The sequence below is a fragment of the Balaenoptera ricei genome, chromosome 1 (assembly GCF_028023285.1).
Source record: "Balaenoptera ricei isolate mBalRic1 chromosome 1, mBalRic1.hap2, whole genome shotgun sequence".
Lineage (NCBI taxonomy): Eukaryota > Metazoa > Chordata > Mammalia > Artiodactyla > Balaenopteridae > Balaenoptera > Balaenoptera ricei.
This window is the reverse complement of record NC_082639.1, coordinates 157481527-157500152: the sequence shown is the minus strand read 5'-3', so window position 1 is coordinate 157500152 and position 18626 is coordinate 157481527. Positions and strand designations below refer to the sequence as shown.

At 38.0% G+C, this 18626-nt stretch overlaps 1 pseudogene; it reads left to right on the top strand.

Moving 5' to 3' along the window:
• Positions 1–274: 274 nt before the first annotated feature.
• LOC132371663 (C4b-binding protein alpha chain-like) lies at positions 275–6709 on the top strand (annotated as a pseudogene).
• Positions 6710–18626: the final 11917 nt, after the last annotated feature.

Sequence of the window (18626 nt, the reverse complement as noted above, 5' to 3'; positions counted from 1 at the left end):
AAGAGAAGAGAAAACAACCCACAGAACCCATTTAGGGCTCACCCTAATCTAGTATGATGTCATCTTATCTCAATTCTATCTGGAAAAAGAATTTACTTGGGCACATTCACAGGTTCCAGGTGAACATGAATTTGGGGAGGACACTATGCACCCCAGTACAAATACTTTCAACAACACTTTTTCTTTGCAGTTTGAACAAGAGGCACTATATTTTCATTTTGCACTGGAGCCCACACATTATGTCACTTTTTACTGTTAGAGCCCATGTTGGAAAATGGGGCTTCATGACATAGCCAAGTGAGTCTGTCAACTGAATTCTAGAATTATCCAGACTTACCCACTTTGTTGCAGCAAGTTGGTTTCAGGCAAACCCATGTGAAAGGGGCATGTCCACAGTGGAGCAGAGAACTTCACTCTCTATATCGCCAGACTCACTCCCAAGATGAAGAAAAGAAGAGCTTAGCAAAGCATGGCCAGTTATTCTTCCTAACTTTGCCAGTCAAGTAGGTCACCTCACCCAGCCAGTGTCAGTGAATATAAGAGCAGGGAGGTTAAAAGTTATACTAATCAAATTCCCTTCACATGCTGGTACCATTAGGAATGAGAAGGGAAATTGTCACTAATGCTCCCCTGTTTTTTTCAATCTCTTAACCCACTCAACTATGCCTTTAAGCCTATAATTAATGGAATATGGCTCTCCCTTCAGGAAAAATAGACCTTTACCAGGACAGTCCTGCTCACACTTTTATGGGGCTACTCATTTGAGTGGCCTCCGGGACCTGCTGGTGGATGACTTAGAGTTTCATCCCAGAAGTCTCTGATATGGGTGAGAAATTGCATTAATTTAAATTAACTCACATCCAAAGATCAGAAACAACTTTTTGTTCTACCAGCCATCCACAGCACAGCTAACCATAAAAATTTGATGAGGTTAAATGACAAACTAAGATTAAATACATAAAAGCATCCAGTAATACAATTCAGAAATCATAGAAATGTTGCAAATTTAAAAGTACACCTTTGCCAGTATCAAATTCTTCACAGAGAAATTAAAAGGGCACACATTAAACGCTCTTATGAATTAAGGTCCCAAAGTATTAAAGCCCAATTTTGAAATCAAGTGTCCTTGGTACTGTGGGTTAAAAATCCAAAGTCCTAAATGTCCATAAACCATCCTCCCAAATGTACATTTGGTTCATTCTCAGTGACAGGGCTTTCATTGCCTGAATGGGACTGAGGGCTCCTTCAGTATCTGTAGCTTGGACTTCTGTCACTGACACGGGTGTGGGTCTCTCAGGGCCTTGGCTGTTTTATCAGTTTATCAAGCCTCTCATCAACCATGCTTTTAAAGAGTCTAAAGAGTTACTAAGATACACTTTGATTTTACAGCACTATCCCCAAAATTTGAAAACAATCTCAAAAGCAAGCCAATCCCCCACTCCTAGAAGAGTGAAACTAGGCACATTTTTGTTCCCAGAATCCAGTACAGAATTTGACCAAAGAACATAGCAGAAACTCAATGGCATTTGAGAGAAAGATAGTCTCTTTCATTTTAGCCTCACTAGGATGTCCATTAGTCTATGCCATTTATTTGAAATTTCTGACCTGAGAACTTCTAACCAGGAGGAATCTTTTAGCCTGACGTTGATTTGTCACTATGAATTTGCCATGTGCAGTGCACAGCCCTGAGCATCTGTCACACATGGACTCTTGAGTTACCTTTCCTCCTTGATGACCTTGTGGTTCACACTGCAGTACTGAACTGATTATGGCTTCTGTCGAGTGACATTACACCTCCAGTTCTGATGCGTAGATATGACAGTCCTATGCCGCCATGGCCATTTTCACTGCCTCCTGCTATGGAACTGCATAGACCAAAGGCGGTTGCCTTTAAGAGAACATTTCTTTCTCCAACATAATTGACAAATCCAGTGTCAGCTTGGGTCCACATGTAAAGGGAGTCACTTGAGCCTACGGTAGACCATATGTGTCAATGCCGACAAGTTCTACAAAACACGTTTTCCTTACAATTGAGTCTTTGTCTCAGTCAAGCCTGCTTGGGAAAAACTGTACCTGAAGAGTAAGGCAAGGTGGACGGCTGCCTGAGACTTTCTTGCCCTGTAAACTCTTGCACACTCTCAAGTCAAGTGCCAGGTAAAGGTCTCTGTATACTAAAGACCCTCCAGGTGCCTTATTCATTACACTCCAGGTATTGCTCAGTCACCTGCAACTCCCTAATGCCCCTTTTCTTTATGTCAGATCTTTACTTAAGTGGCTCTAAAGAAACAGCCACTCTCCCACGCCATAAGCTGCAGCCATCAGCCAAAATCAAAACATCTTAAGGCTGGTGTAGTGGCTTGGATGGTGGCCCCCCAAAGGATATATCCATGTCCTAATCCTTGACTGTTACCTCATTTGAAAAAAAAAGGTTTTGCAAATGTCATTAAGGATCTTAAGATGGGATTTCCATCCTATATTATCTGGATGGGTCCTAAATAGAATGACAATTGCCCTTTTTATACAAGAAGGGCAGAGGGACATTTGAGACAGACAAAAGAGAAGATACAGACACAGAAAGGGGGTGATGTGAAGACAGAGACAAAAACTGAGTGATGTGGCCTCAAGCCAAGGAAGCTGGCAACCACCAGAAGCTGAAAGAGGCAAGGGATAGAATCTCCCCTAGAGCATCTGTAGGGAGAGCAGCCTTGCTGACACCTTGATATCACACTTCTGGCCTCTACAACTGTGAGATAGTAAATTTCTATTGTGTTAAGCCTCCAAGTTTATTAGTCTCCCAGCAAGCACGGGACACTTATACAGCATGCATTAAACCTTTTCTAGGCTTCAGCAGTTTACTGCACAAAGCTAAATATTTTCAAACAGTCAAAGGTCTCAACATCCCACCATACATTAAAGACCGAGGCACTAGACTACTTTCCTTGGCAGTACCAAAATATTTTCCACATGGACATTTTCCTCTCCAAAATGTCTGCTCCTTTCTTTTTATTTCTCAGTGTTCCCAGGTAATGCACTAAATGTTAGGGTCTTTTAATTACCTTCCAGCAAGTACAATGCCTTAATTCCATTTGGTTTGGAATAAATTAGGAAATAAGATAAAAGAGAAAAGATGGAGGGCCGAATATTCCTGTTACTGTTGAGAACCCTGGCTTGAGAATCCAGTTTCAATGAAATGATCACATAACGGAACCTCAGAATTGGGCAGATTTACTAACTAGTAATACACAGAATGAGAGAAACAGAAGACACTCACTCACACTCTCAAGGGAGAGAACAGAATTAGTCAAGGCAAGCATGCTCACTTAATTCTTTTCAAGCTTTCTATATAAGTCACTTGATCACCCTGGGGCAGAGTCAGTAAAGAAGCAGGGCTGAAATGACCCTAAGAGCTCTCTTGACAGGACTGAAACATCAGGAGCAGGAAAGGAATATTCCCTCACTCCCCACCACCACCACTCCCAGCAGTAAAAAATGATCATCCACATTGACACTGTAAAAGAAATCAGAAACTATGCTAACTCTGATTCACTCTTAGTATACCAACAGCTAATCAGGAGCCTTGTGCAAAAGCATCTTGATTAGTTGCTAATAAAACTCTTTAGAAGCAGACCCCTCCACATGCCTCAAAGGGAAGATGCAGACCTGTATGCTTCAGGATTTTCTCACCAAAACCCCACACAATTTCTTTACTATTCCAGCCAAGTATGGCCTAGCCCTACCCTCATACCTGTTTTTCTTGGTTTAGTAATACAGAAACATAGATTGGAAATAAAGAAGAGATATGAGGTAGAAAGATATAAAATAGTGGGGAAAATAATATAAGTAAAGTCAAGTACCACCACCATTTACTAGAAGTGAACTTTCAGCACCAACATTAATATTTTTTCCTGTTATATCTGTAAAGTGATAATAAGTAATATGTACAAAACAATTTTCAATTTAATCAAATCTCATTTTTATAACTAACTACTTCACAACAAGTAACATGCTAAGGCAACATCAATAGATGAAAAACGTAGTCCCTGGCCCCAAGGAATGTTGCCCAGGAGACGACAGAGATATGTAAAAAATACAATTACAATACAGTGTAGCGAGTGCAACAATCAGGCATGCAGAAGTGCAAGGGTAGCAAAAAGGAGCGTGTGATCACAACACTAAAAAGAAGACTGCACAGAAGACATAATATGTAAACTGAGTTTTGAAAAATGAAGTGGGTTTCCCAGGTGCCCCTTAGGGAGAAAGGAATTCTTGGAGGAGGGAAAATGAAGACAGTGAATTGTTCATATAATCCAGAAGTGAAGTAGGCAATGGCAGGAGAAATAATTGGACACAGGCATCATGAATACTTGTGTGTCTGCATTTTAGCAAGTGTGTGTCTGCGTAGAACTGCACTGACTCAACCCCTCCCTCATTGTGTGACCTTGGTCAAGCTACTTCACCTCTTTGTGTTTCCTCATCTATAAAATGCGTATAATAATAATGCCTACCTCATAAGTTTGTTTAGGAGAATTAAATGAGTTAAAGTATTGCCTGACACTATAGTAAATGCTTATACACACATTCCATTAAATATTTAAATTTATTGAAAAAAAATAGTTCTATACAAGGTGAGGAGTCAATTCTCTTTCCCCCAGATACCCATACATATACCCACTTTCCTTAATTTCCAGCCACATGGTGATAGAGGGGCACACTCCTACTTTGTGAATTATTCCAAGTTATCTTATGGTCAATGAAATTGATTGGGAAGGATGAAAGTCTTCCAATAGATTACCTTAGTTCAATGCTGTTTTGTTTAATGAGTCAGAAAAACACTCTCTCTTCTTCTCTCTCTCTCTTTTACCATCGAAGATTGCAGTTCATCATGTGGAATTAAACATGGACACTTTAGATATACTAGTGAACAAAAATTGTTCAATGCTGTGGTCGAGTATGAATGTCAGAAAGGATATATTCTGGTTGGAGAGGCTAAAATCTCCTGCACTCTTTTACAATGGTCATCACTGGCTCCTCAGTGTAAAGGTAATCCCAGTTCCCTGGGACAGAATAGCACTAAGCTGATAGAACAACTGTGGAGCGGTTCAGAAGTGATTCTGAGAGAAAGCATCCTCCCAGGCAGAGGCAGAGTTGTCATGAGCATGTGCTTGAGCCTGAGTGAGGTCCACTGGGGTTTAATTCCAAATATCCAAGAAATAGCCCCCTCAGATTCTTATACAGCCTGGAACCTTTCATGAGAAAGTTGACCGATGGGGTTGACCTCTTTATTGGGAGAGCAGCTATTATAGCAGAATAAGGAAAGTGTTCCTAAAGGTTAGTTACATCATTTCACTCATAATAACTCTAGGAGCTGAGTTGCTGTCACTGTTTTCATTTTACAAAGGGGAAAACTGAGGCCAGAAGAGGGGTCCTTTAGTGCAGAAATAAAGAGCTCAGAACAACCCCTGGGTTTTCACTCTGGCTCTGCCACTTAAAAGCTGCTGTGCGACTTGGGGCAAAGCATTAAGCTTCTCTGTGTCTCAGTTGCCTCATCTCTAAGATGGAGATAGTGCCTCCCTCACAGAGTTGCTGAAAGCTTACATGAAATAATGTGTGTAATGTGTTCAGCATGTAGGCGACTGCAGCCAGAGCTCAAATAGTTGCCAGCGTTGGTAGAAGTAGTAGTAGTAGTGGATCAATAGTGTAGAAAGAAAAGATAGAATTCAACAATATTTTTTTATCCCTTTTTAATGATATTATCAGTGTTAAAATGTGTTCTCTCTGAGACACTCAAGATGCTAAGAAAATATGTCTTGATTACAGCTCTGTGCCTAAAACCAGAAATAATAAATGGAAAGCTGTCTGTGGAGAAGGATCAGTCCTGAAACTGTCACCATCAAGTGTGACCCTGGCTATAAGATGGTTGGTTCCCAGAATATCTCTTGCTCAGAGAAAAAATCTTGGAGTCTGGATGTGCCCAAGTGTGAGAAGGTGAATAATATTCAATGAATTTTATGTTGTATGACACTTCAAAATAAATGATAGGAAAATGGGATGGCTCATAAAATAGGAAAGAAATAATATGTCCTAAAGAACTATCTCAGTTGTGGGGTTAATTTATAAAGTGTTTACTGGCTCTTTCCACCTTATAACAGGTCTTTCCAGGTATGTGAACATGAAAGTCTTATTCACCAGATATCTAGCCTTTGGTTTTTTTCTCCAATAAATGATGTGCTTTTGCTCCATTTCTGGTTGGTCAGCTGAACTAACATACTTGTTGTTCTTTTGGATGTTTTTTTGGGATTCCCTTGCTGCTTACACTCTCTCTATGCTTGACACTGATATTGATTATTACTTAAGTACAGATATGGATTCACGTCTCAGGGAAATATTTTGCTAGGATCCAAAGTATTTTTCTGGAGTTTCCTGCCCATCAATAAGTCCTGGGGTTATCCTTCATCTTCCAGTCTTCCTTCTGCCACAAGACTTCCTGAAGAAGCACACCCTTTACAAGGATGGGGAAACTTTCTGAAATCACACTATTGGTTTCTTCTTTCAGGTAGGCACTGAAGATTGTGAGATAGTCTTGAAAGGCCAAAAACTCTTACAGTGTCTTTCAAGTCCCCAGGACTCAAAAGCAACCCTGGAGTTACATAAATTGTCTTTGGAGATTGAAAAACTGGAGCGACAAAGAAACAAAGAGAAAATTTCTTGAGGCTTTCTCTTGGATACACACTCAAGAAACAAGTTTCAGTATCAACATACTTCACTATACAGGAGAGTTCTTGCCACACTTGCACAAAATACAGTATCTTTTACCTTGCTAACTTTTACAGTTGTGTCTTTCTTATTATCCTTTGAATAGCTGTAGAATCTGTAGTGATGCTCATTCCTGATGCTGATAATTCATATCGTCTCTCTTTTTGCTTCCTGACCAGTCTGGCTTGGATTTATCAATTTTATTGATACGTATTTTATGGCTTAGAATGTGACACTTGTTAAATGTTTCATGTGTTCTTGTAAAGATTGTGTGTTTTGCTGCTGAGAGGCACTTCCTATAAATGTCAGTTAGGTAAAGTTCGTTGTTAATATGGTTCCAGTCTTCTCTTTCCTTGCTGATTTGCTGTCTACTTTTTCTATCAATTATTGGGAGAAGGGGTATCAAAATTCTCATTGTAGGTTTGTCTATTGTTCCTTGCATCTTTTAGTTTTTGCTTCATGTATTTTGAAGTACTGTTATTAGGGGTATAAATGTTTAGAATTTGTATGTATTCTTGATAAATTGATTCTTTTATTATTATGCAATAAACTTCTTTATCTTTCATTATGTTCTTTGTTCTCAAATACATTCAAACATAATTTGTCTGATATTAATATAACCACTTAAACTTTATTTTTCTGTAAATTTCTGGAATAAATTCTGAGAGACAAAAGTGTGTAATTTTCACTAGCTACACTTAAAAAGTAAAAATTTGAAATTAATTTCAGCAATATATTTTATTTAACCCAAGTTTGTGAAATATTCTCATTTTGACATGTAATCAATGTAAAATGTATTTGAAGTGCTCAATAACCACATGTGGCTAATAACTGTCATATTATACAATGTAATTCCAGATTTTCCACAATGTGGATGTTAACAAATATTAAAATAAAATATGTGTTTGTGTTTCATAATTCTAGTGATTGTATTTGACCTTTTTTAAGTATACCTTAGAATCTGGAAGCCATAAAGAAGAAAATTGCAAGAATGCAATGCCAGGTACAAGAGAGGAGGATGTTTACCTGTGAGTAAGTTATGAAATATTACACGAATGCTAATACTTGAAGTTAAAGAGTAATCGAGATTAAAATAACTCAATGCTCTAATTCCTCCAGCTCTTGAAAATTCACACCGTAATGGTGTGTTACCCAGATTTTAAATACTGAGTTCCTGATTCGGAAACCATTTCTATAATTTTGTACAAAAGTGGCAGACTTTTATCCCAAGCCATACGGAACAGCTGTTTTGTGCTATAGACACCAGTGCAGATTTGGGGAACTAGAGATGTTGCAGGACATGACTCAGGCTTCTGAAGGGTCCTGGTAGGAGTGGGATGAGTATATTGAGTGAGTACACCACCTCTGATCAGACAGCTATTTAGAGGAAGCCTCTTGTGACAGATGGCAAAAAATGGCCACAGGTGTTTTCTGTCCTTGTATCTATATCTTTAATAATCCCTCCCATTGGAGGTAGAGGCTTTCTTCATCCCTTGAGTTTGGGCTGCTTTGTCATTTGCTTTGACCAATGGGACAAAAAATAGCAAATATGATATAAGCAGAGGCTTGCAAATCATTTTGTGCATTAGGAACCCCCTGTTGCTGTTCTTGGAACACTGTGTCCACCACTGGGTGAATAAGTCCAGGCTAACTTGCTGGCTGTTGTAAGATATATGCTTCTTCTTTGCCTCAGCTGATAGCAGACATGTGAGGCCATGGCAACTAGTCAGTCTCCAGCCAACTCACCAACTGACCACAGGCACATGGGAGCTAGTCTAACTGAAATCAGCTGAGCTTGAGCCATACCAGAAAAACTGCCCAGAAGAATCCTTGCTTATAAATAGTTGTTTTAGGCAACTACATTTTGGGATTGTTTTGCAGAAAAAGCCAATCAAAATACTCTTCTAATGTGCCTGCAGTTTGTTAAGCTAAACCACAGAAAGGATTAAAGTTATCAACTTGGCAGTTATGTCAATTTGTCAACCCAAGGCATCTTGCAGGGCTTATTATATGTGGGACAGATTCAGCTTACAAAGGACTGATCTAGGCTTTGACACATGAAGTAATTCACTTTTTGTTGTTTTGATGAGGTGGCCCTTGGTCTGGCCTTTGTGATAGACTACTCAAGGAAAAACGACAGACCTTGGAGGAAGAGGCTGAAGTACTCACCTGATGCATTCTTTCCAACACATGGGAGTAAACCCCAACTCAGGACTTGAGTGGGGATGGAAAAGAAGGGTGACAGAAGGCTTGTTCTCCTAATGCTGCTACATACCCTCTGATACCAAGAGCTTCTCTCTGTAAGGGTGTGAGAGAAATGCCACAGTGAGAGTGCAGACTTCTCCATGGTCCTAACAAATCAGGTCAAGCAAGGAAGTAGGAAACAAGAAGGGTTTCATAGATGCTACATGCAATACCTTGGGAGAGCAGTGGTTCAGGGTGAGGACGAGGGAGATAAGGCTATGTCTCAAAATAACAATTATAGAAATATTAGCTCAAGATGACAGAGTAGAAGGGTATGTGCTCACCTCTTCTTGTGAGAGCACCGGAATCACAACTAACTGCTGAGCAACCATTGACAGAAAAACGCTGGAACCTACCAAAAATGATACCCTGCACCCCAAGGCAAAGGAAAGACCACAGTGAGACAGTAGCAAGGTCAATATCATGATAGAATCAAATCCCATACCCACCAGGTGGGTGACCAACAAACTGGAAAACAATTATACCACAGAAGTTCTCCCACTGGAGTGAAGGTTCTGAGCCCCATGTTGGGTTTCCCAGCCTGGTCTGGCAATGGGAGGAGGAGTCACCAGAGAGTCTGGCTTTGAAGGCCAGCAGGATTTAATTGCAGGACTTCCATAGGACTGGTGGAAACAAAAACTCCACTCTTTGAGGGTACACACAAATACTTGTGTGCACCAGGACCCAGAGGAAAAAAGCAGTGACCCCATAGGAGAGTGGGCCAGACCTACCTGCTAGTATTAGAGGATCTCCTGCAGAGGAAGGAGGCAGCTGTGGCTCACTGTGGGGACAAAGACTCTGGCAGCAGCAGTTCTGGGAAGTACTCATTGCCATGAACCCTCACAGAGGCTGCCATTAGCCCTGCCAAACGGCCTGTAGGCTCCATTGCCAAGTCACCTCAGGCCAAATAATGAACAGGAAGGAACACAGACCCACCCATCAGCAGTCAGGTGGACTGAAGTTTTACTGAGCATGCCTCTGCCCACCAGAGGGACAAGACCCAGCTCTACCCACCACCAGTCCCTCCCATCAAGAAGATTGCACAAACCCTTAGATAACCTCATCCACCAGAGGACAAACAGCAGAAGCAAGAAGAACTACAATCCTTCAGCCTGTGGAATGAAAACCACAATCACAGCAAGTTAGACAAAATGAATTGGCAGAGGATTATGCCCCAGATAAAAGAAGAAGATAAAACCCCAGAAAAACTAATTCTTTTTCCAGAAAAAGAATTCAGAATAATGATAGTGAAGATGATCCAGGATCTTGGAGAAAGAATGGAGGCAAGGATCAGGAAGATGCAAGAAATGTTCAATAAAGACCTAGAAGAACTAAAGAACAAACAATCAGTGATGAATAACATAATAACTGAAATGAAAAATACACTAGAAGGAATCAATAGCAGAATAACTGAGGCAGAAGAACGGATAAGTAACCTGGAAGACAGAATGGTGGAAATCACTGCCACCGAACAGAATAAAGATAAAAGAATGAAAAGAAATGAAGACAGTCTGAGAGACATCTGGGACAACATTAAACGCACCAACATTCCCATTATAGGGGTCCGAGAAGGAGAATAGAGTGTGAAAGTCCTGAGAAAATATTTGAAGAGTTAATAGCTGAAAACTTCCTCAACATGGCAAAGGAAAGAGTCACCCAAGACCAGGAAGCACAGAGAGTCCCAGGCAGGAAAAACCCAAGGAGGAACACACCGAGACACATAGTAATCAAATTGACAAAAATTAAAGGCAAAGAAAAACTATTAAAAGCAACAAAGGAAAAATAACAAATAATATACAAGGGAACTTCCATTAGGTTATCAGCTGATTTCTCAGCATAAACTCTACAGGCCAGAAGGAAGTGGCACAATATATTTAAAGTGATGAAAGGGAAGAATCTATAACCAGGAATATTCTACCCATCAAGGCTCTCATTCAAATTTGACAGAGAAATCAAAAGTTTTACAGACAAGCAAAAGTTAAGAGAATTCAGCACCATCAGACCAGCTTTGCAACAAATGCTAAAGGAACTCCTCTAGGCAGGGAAGAGACCACCAACTTAAAACAATCTTGTACACATATAGACTGCTCTATCAAAACCTCATGGGAACAGCAAACCCAAAAACTACAATAGATACACACACAAAAATGAAAAAGCAACCCAAACACATCACTAAAGATGGTCATCAAACCACAAGAGAAAAAAACAAAAGAGGAAGAGAAGAAAAAATAACCTACAGAAACAAACCCAAAACAATTAAGAAAATGGCAGTAGGAATATACATATTGACTATTATCTTAAATGTAAATGGATGACCATAAGACATAAACTGGCTGAATGAATACAAAACAAGACCCATATATATGCTGTCTACAAGAGACACACTTCAGACCTAGGGACACATACAGACTGAAAGTGAGGGGATGGAAGAAGCTATTTCATGCAAATGGAAATCAAAGGAAAGCTGGAGTAGCAATACTCATATCAGAAAAAAATAGGCTTTAAAATAAAGATTGTTGCAAGAGACAAAGAAGGACACTACATAATGATCAAGGGATCAATCCGAGAAGAAGATATAACAATTGTAAATATATATGCACCCAACATAGGAGTACCTCAATATACAAGGCAAATACTAACAGCCATAAAGGGAGAAATTGACAGTAACACAATAAGAGTGGAGGATTTTAACACCCCACTTTCATCAATGGACAGATCATCCAGGTAGAAAATCAATAAGGAAACACAGACCTTAAATGACACGTTAGACCAGATAGGCTTAAATGATATTTATAAAGTATTCCATCCAAAAGCAGCAGAATACACATTCTTCTCAAGTGCACAGGGAACATTCTCCAGGATTGACCACATGCTGGGTCACAAAGCAAGCCTCTGTAAATTTAAGAAAATTGAAATCGTATCAAGCATCTTTTCTGACCACAACGTTATGAGATTAGAAACCAACTACAAGGAAAAAACTGAAAAAAACACAAACACATGGAGGCTAAACAATATGTTACTAAATAACCAATGGATCACTGAAGAAATCAAAAAGGAAATGATAAAATGCCTAGAGACAAATAAAAATGAAAGCACAATGATCCAAAGCCCATGGGATGCAGCAAGAGCAGTGCTAAGAGGGAAGTTTATAGCAATACAATCTTACCTCAGGAAACATGAAAAATCTCAAATAAACAACACGTAAAGCAACTAGAGAAAGAAGACAAACAAAACCGAAAGTTAGTAGAAGGAAAAAATCATAAAGATCCGAGCAGAAATAAATAAAATAGAGACAAAAAGAACAATAGCAAAGATCAATGAAACTAAAAGCTTGTTCTTTGTGAAGATAAACAAAATTGATAAACCTTTAGCCAGACACATCAAGAAAAAAAGGAAGAGGACTCAAATCAATAAAATTAGAAATGAAAAAGGAGAACTTACAATGGACACCACAGAAATACAAAACATCATATGAGACTACTACAAACAACTGTATGCCAATAAAATGGACAACCTGGAAGAAATGGACAAATTCTTAGAAAGGTACAATCTCCCAACACTGAACCAGGAAGAAACAGAAAATATGAACAGACCAATCACAAGCACTGAAATTGAAACTGTGATTAAAAAACTCCCAACAAACAAAAGTCCAGGACCTGATGGCTTCACAGGCAAATTCTATCAAACATTTAGAGAAGAGAAAACACCTATCCTTCTGAAATTGTTCCCAAAAAATTGCAGATGAAGGAAAACCCCCAAACTCATTTCATGAGGACACAATCACCCTGATACCAAAACCCGACAAAGATACCACAAAAAAATGACAGGTCAATATCACTGATGAACATAGATGCAAAAATCCTCAACAAAATACTAGCAATGCCAACCCAACAGTACATTAAAAGGATCATACACCATGATCAAGTAGGATTTATTCCAAGGATGCAAGGATTTTTCCAATATCCGCAAATCAATCAGTGTGATACACCACATCGACAAAATGAAGAATAAAAACAATGTGAACATCTCAATAGCTGCAGAAAAAGCTTTTGACAAAATTCAGCACACATTTATGCTGAAAACTCTCCAGAAAGTGGGTATAGAGAGAACCTACCTCAGCATAATAAAGGCCATATATGACAAACCCACAGCAAACATCATTATCAATGGTGAAAAGCTGAAAACATTTCCTCTAACATCAGGAACAAGACAAGAATGTCCACTCTCACCACTTTTATTCCACATAGTTTTGAAAGTCCCAGTTATGGCAATCAGAGAAGGAAAAGAAATAAAAAGAGTCCAAATTGGAAAAGAAGAAGTTAAACTGTCACTGTTTGCAGATGACATGATACTGTACATAGAAAATCCTAAAGACACTACCAGAAAACTACTAGAGCTCATCCATGAATTTGGTAAAGTTGCAGGTTACAAAATTAATATACAAAAATCTGTTGCATATCTATACACTAACAATGAAAGGTCAGAAAGAGAAATTCAAGAAACAACGCCATTTACCACCGCATCAAAAAGAATAAAATACCTAGAAATAAACTTATCTAAGGAGACAAAAGACCTGTACTCTGAAAACTATAAGACGCTGCTGAAAGAAACTGAAGATGACACAAACAGATGGAGAGACATACTATGTTCTTGGATTGGAAGAATCAATATTGTCAAAATGACTATACTACCCAAGGCAGTCTGCAGATTCAATGTAATCCCTATCAAATTACCAATGGCATTTTTCACAGAACTAGAAAGAAAAATCTTAAAATTTGTATGGAGACACAAAAGACGCTGAAAGCAATCTTAAGAAAGAAAAAAGGAGGAATCAGGCTCCCTGACTTCAGGCTATACTACAAAGCTATAGTCATCAAAACAGTAGGGTACTGGCACAAAAACAGACATATAGATCAATGGAACAGGATAGAAAGCACAGAAATAAACCCACACACCTATGGTCAATTAATCTACAATAAATGAGGTGAGACTATACAATGGTGCAAAGACAGTCTCCTTAACAAATGATGCTAGGAAAACTTGACAGCTACATGTAAAAAAATGAAATTAGAGCACCCTTTAACACCATATGCAAAAATAAGACCAAAATGGACTAAAGACCTAAATGTGAGACCAGACACTCTAAAACTCTTAGAGGAAAACATAGGCAGAACACTCTCTGACATAAATCACAGCAATATTTTTTTCAATCTGTCTCCCAGAATAATGGAAATGAAAACAAAATTAACAAATGGGACCTAATTAAACTCAAAAGCTTTTGCACATCAAAGGAAACCATAAACAAAATGAAAAGACAACCTGCAGATTGGGAGAAAATATTTACAAATGATGTGACCAACAAGGGATTAGTCTCCAAAATTTACAAATAGCTCATGCAACTTAATATCATCAAAACAAACAACCCAATCAAAAAATGGGCAAGCAACTATACTCCAATAAAGATTAATTTAAAAAAAGTGGCAGAAGACCTAAATAGACATTTCACCAAAAAAGACATACAGATGGCTAAGAGGCACATGGAAAGATGTTCAACATCATTAATTATTAGAGAAATGCAAATCAAAATTACAATGAGATATCACCTCACACCAGTCAGAATGGCTATCATCAAAAAATCCACAGACAATAAATGTTGGAGAGGGTGTGGAGAGAAGGGAACCTTCCTACACTGTTGGTGGGAATGTAAATTGGTACAGTCTCTATGGAGAACAGTATGGAGGTTCCTTAAAAAAACTAAAAATAGAGCTACCATATGATCCTGCAATCCCACTCCTGGACATATATCTGGAGAAAAACATCGTCCGAAAAGATAAGTGTACCCCAATGTTCATTACAGCACTGTTTACAATCGCCAAGACATGGAAGTAACCTAAATGTCCATTGACAGAGGAATGGATAAAGAAGTTGTGGCACATATATATATGATGGAATATTACTCAGCCATTAAAAAGAATGAAGTAATGTCATTTGAAGCAACATGGACGGACCTAGAGATTGTCATACTGATTGAAGTAAGTCAGACAGAGAAAGAGAAATATCATATGATATCACTTATAAGCAGAATCTAAAAAGAAATGATGCAAATGAACTTACTCACAAAACAGAAACAGAGTCAGAGACTTAGAGAACGAATTTATGGTTACCAGTGGGGAAATGTGGGGTAAGGGATAGTTAGGGAGTTTGGGATTGACATGTACACACTGCTATGTTTAAAGTGGATAACCAACAGGGGAACTCTGCTCCTTGTAAAAACCTAAATGGGAAAAGAATTTGAAAAAGAATAGATACATGTATATGTATAACTGAATCACTTTGCTGTACACCTGAAAATATCACAACATTGTTAATCAACTATATTCCAATATAAAATAAAACATTTTAAAAAAGCCATAGTCCTATTTAAAAAACAATTGCAAAAATAAACAGATAAATAAAACTCTTCAGTTATAAGGCAAAAAAACCCACAAAAAAACCAACAATTACATTTTGTCTTCTTCCAATTTCTCTGAGAGAGACTGTGTACTAGATTTGTTGAATAACGAATAATTTTTTGGAGGGAGGTAGCCATGGATAGAGAAAAATTTTATCAGAAAAAGTCAGTCAGACGAGATGTGGACTGCACTTACAAGGATCATATCTCTGAAGCACGGGCCTTTGGAAGGGGCCCAGAGTGCCCAGCCCAGCCTTGGGGGAGGAATGAACCAGGGAGTCCACATGATGCCTTCGAAGCTGTGCAGCATAGGAATAAATTTAACCAAGGAGGTGAAAGACCTGTACTCTGAAAACTATAAGACTTTGAGGAAAGAAATGGAAGACAACACAAATAAATGGAAGGATATATGGTGCTCATGGATTAGAAGAATCAGTATTAAAATGTCTATACTACCCAAAGCAATCTACAGATTCAATGCAATCCTTATCAAAATAACCATGGCATTTTCACAGAACTAGAACAAATAATTTTAAAAATTGTGTGGAACAACAGAAGACCATGAGTAGCCAAAGTAATCTTGAGAAAGAAGAACAAAACTGGAGGTATCATGCTCCCAGACTTGGAACTATACTACAAAACTGTAGTAATCAAAACAGTATGATCCTGGCACAAAAACAGACCCATGGGTCAATGCAACAGAATAGAGTCCAGAAATAAAGCCATGCTCATAGGATCAATTAATCTATGACAAAGGAGGCAAGAATATACAATGGAGAAAAGACAGTCTCTTTAATAAATGGTGTTGGGAAAACTGAACAGCTACATGCAAAAGAATGAAGCTAGACCATTTTCTTATACTATATACCAAAATAAACTCAAGATGGATTAAGGACTGAAATGTAAGACCTGAAACCATAAAATTCCTAGAAGAAAACATAGGCAGTAACCTCTTTGACATCAGTCTTGGCAATTTTTTTTTGTATATGTCTCCTTAAGTAAGGAAAACAAAAGCAAAAATAAGCAAATGGGACTACATCAAACTAAAAAGCTTTTGCACAGCAAAGAAAACCACTAACAAAATTAAGAGGCAACCTACTGAATGGGAGAAGATATTTGCAAATGATATATTTGATAAGGGGTTGATATCCAAAATATATAAATAACTCATACAACTCAATTTCAAAAGAACAAAACAGAACAAAAACACCCAATCCGATTAAAAAATGGGCAGAGGACTTGAATAGACATTTTTCCAAAGAAGACATACAAATGGCCAATAGGTACATGAAAATGTGCTCAACCTCACTAATCATCAGGGAAATGCAAATCAAAACCACAATGAGATACCACCTCAGACCTCTCAGAATGGCTATTTTAAAAAGAAAAGAAACAAGTGTTGGCAAGGATGTGGAGAAAAGGGAACCCTTGTACACTGTTGGTGGGAATGTAAATTGGTTCAGCCATTATAAAAAACAGTATAGAAGTTCCTTGAAAAATTAAAAATAGAATGACCATACGATTCGGCAATTTCACTTCTGGGTATTTATTCAAAGAAAATGAAAACGCTAATTAGAAAAAGATATATGCATCCATATGTTCATTGCAGCAATATTTGCAATAGCCAAGATATGGAAGCAACCTAAGGGTCCATCAAATGATGAATGGATAAAGATGTGAGATATATATATATATATGTGTGTATATATATATATATATTATATATATATATAATATATATAATTAAGCCACACAAAAAAATGAAATCTTGCCATTGCAGCAACAGGAATGGATCTGCAGCAACAGGAATGGATCTGCAGGGTACTATGCTAAGTGAAATAATTCAGACAGAGAAAAACAAATACCATATGCTTTCAGTTATATGTGGAATCTAAAAAACAAGACAAATATAGTCAGTAACACTAATAACTTTGTATGATGACGGATCGTAACTGGTCTTATTGATCATTTCATAATTTATAAAAGTATTAAATCACTATGTTGCACACATGAAACTAATATAATATTGTATGTTAATTATAACTCAATTTTTAAAATCCTTTATAAAAATAGAAGAAGCAGCTGCAAGAATTTGATGTGGTCCTTCCCTGGACCACAGGGAAGTTGGGAGGAGCTAGGTTGGCTTTCATAGCAAACAATCGCCAAATTTCAGGGGCTTTACAAACAAGATTTATTTCTTGCTATCACTGCATACCCATCTTGGGTTGGCAGGGAGAGCTCTGCTCTGGGACCTAGGCAAAAGAAACTTCTGCTGTAGGGGGAAGGAACAGGACAATCACGCTGACTCGTTAAGAGTGCACATTTTACTGGCAGAAGAAAGACACTTTAAGGGACCTTTAAAGGGAAAAAAGAACTATCCTACTCTGTGTCTGGAAGGAGAAGAATCAGAATCATTGGTGAACCACACTAATGACTACCTTAGTAGGACTACAGAAATTTCCAGCAAATTCTGTAAATCACATATGCTCATTCTTTTTGGGTTTCTTGTGCATGCCAATCAAGGGCAATTTCTTAGCTGGTCACACATGAAGCAGAGACAATTTTAACAAAAATAGATGGAGAAGCACAGTCAAAGGGAGTCAGGAGGATGTATGGACAAGAAGATTCAACAGGAAGGGTGTGAACTGCTGTTTAGGCCAAGTTTATCTGTAAAAGCAATAAACTGAAGATAATTCAAATGTTTATCAATAGAGGACTCATTTCAACTATAGTGCACTTATAAACAGTGTACTTTATTCATTCACTTATTCTCCGAATATTCATAGAATGCCAACTATGTGCCAGACACTGTCCCAGGCTATGAAGATAGAGCAGTGAATATCAAAAAGCCATTAAAGTTAAATGTAGCTATTAAAAAGAAAGAGGTGTACTCATATGCACTGATGTGGAAAGATATCTAAAATGTATAAAATGAAAAAAGCATGTTGCAGGACAGCATGTATCATAGGATTCCATTTGTGTAAGAAATTCTTATACATCTATATATATTGCATACATATATACACAAACAATCTTATAGCGATTATCTCTGGGGTATGTATTTGGGAGATGGTTAGGAAGAGAAAGCAGTTATTTGACATTTTGTATTTAGGTAATGTGAGCATGTTTATATATATAATATATAACAATAATCATAATTTTTATATAAGCTTATAAA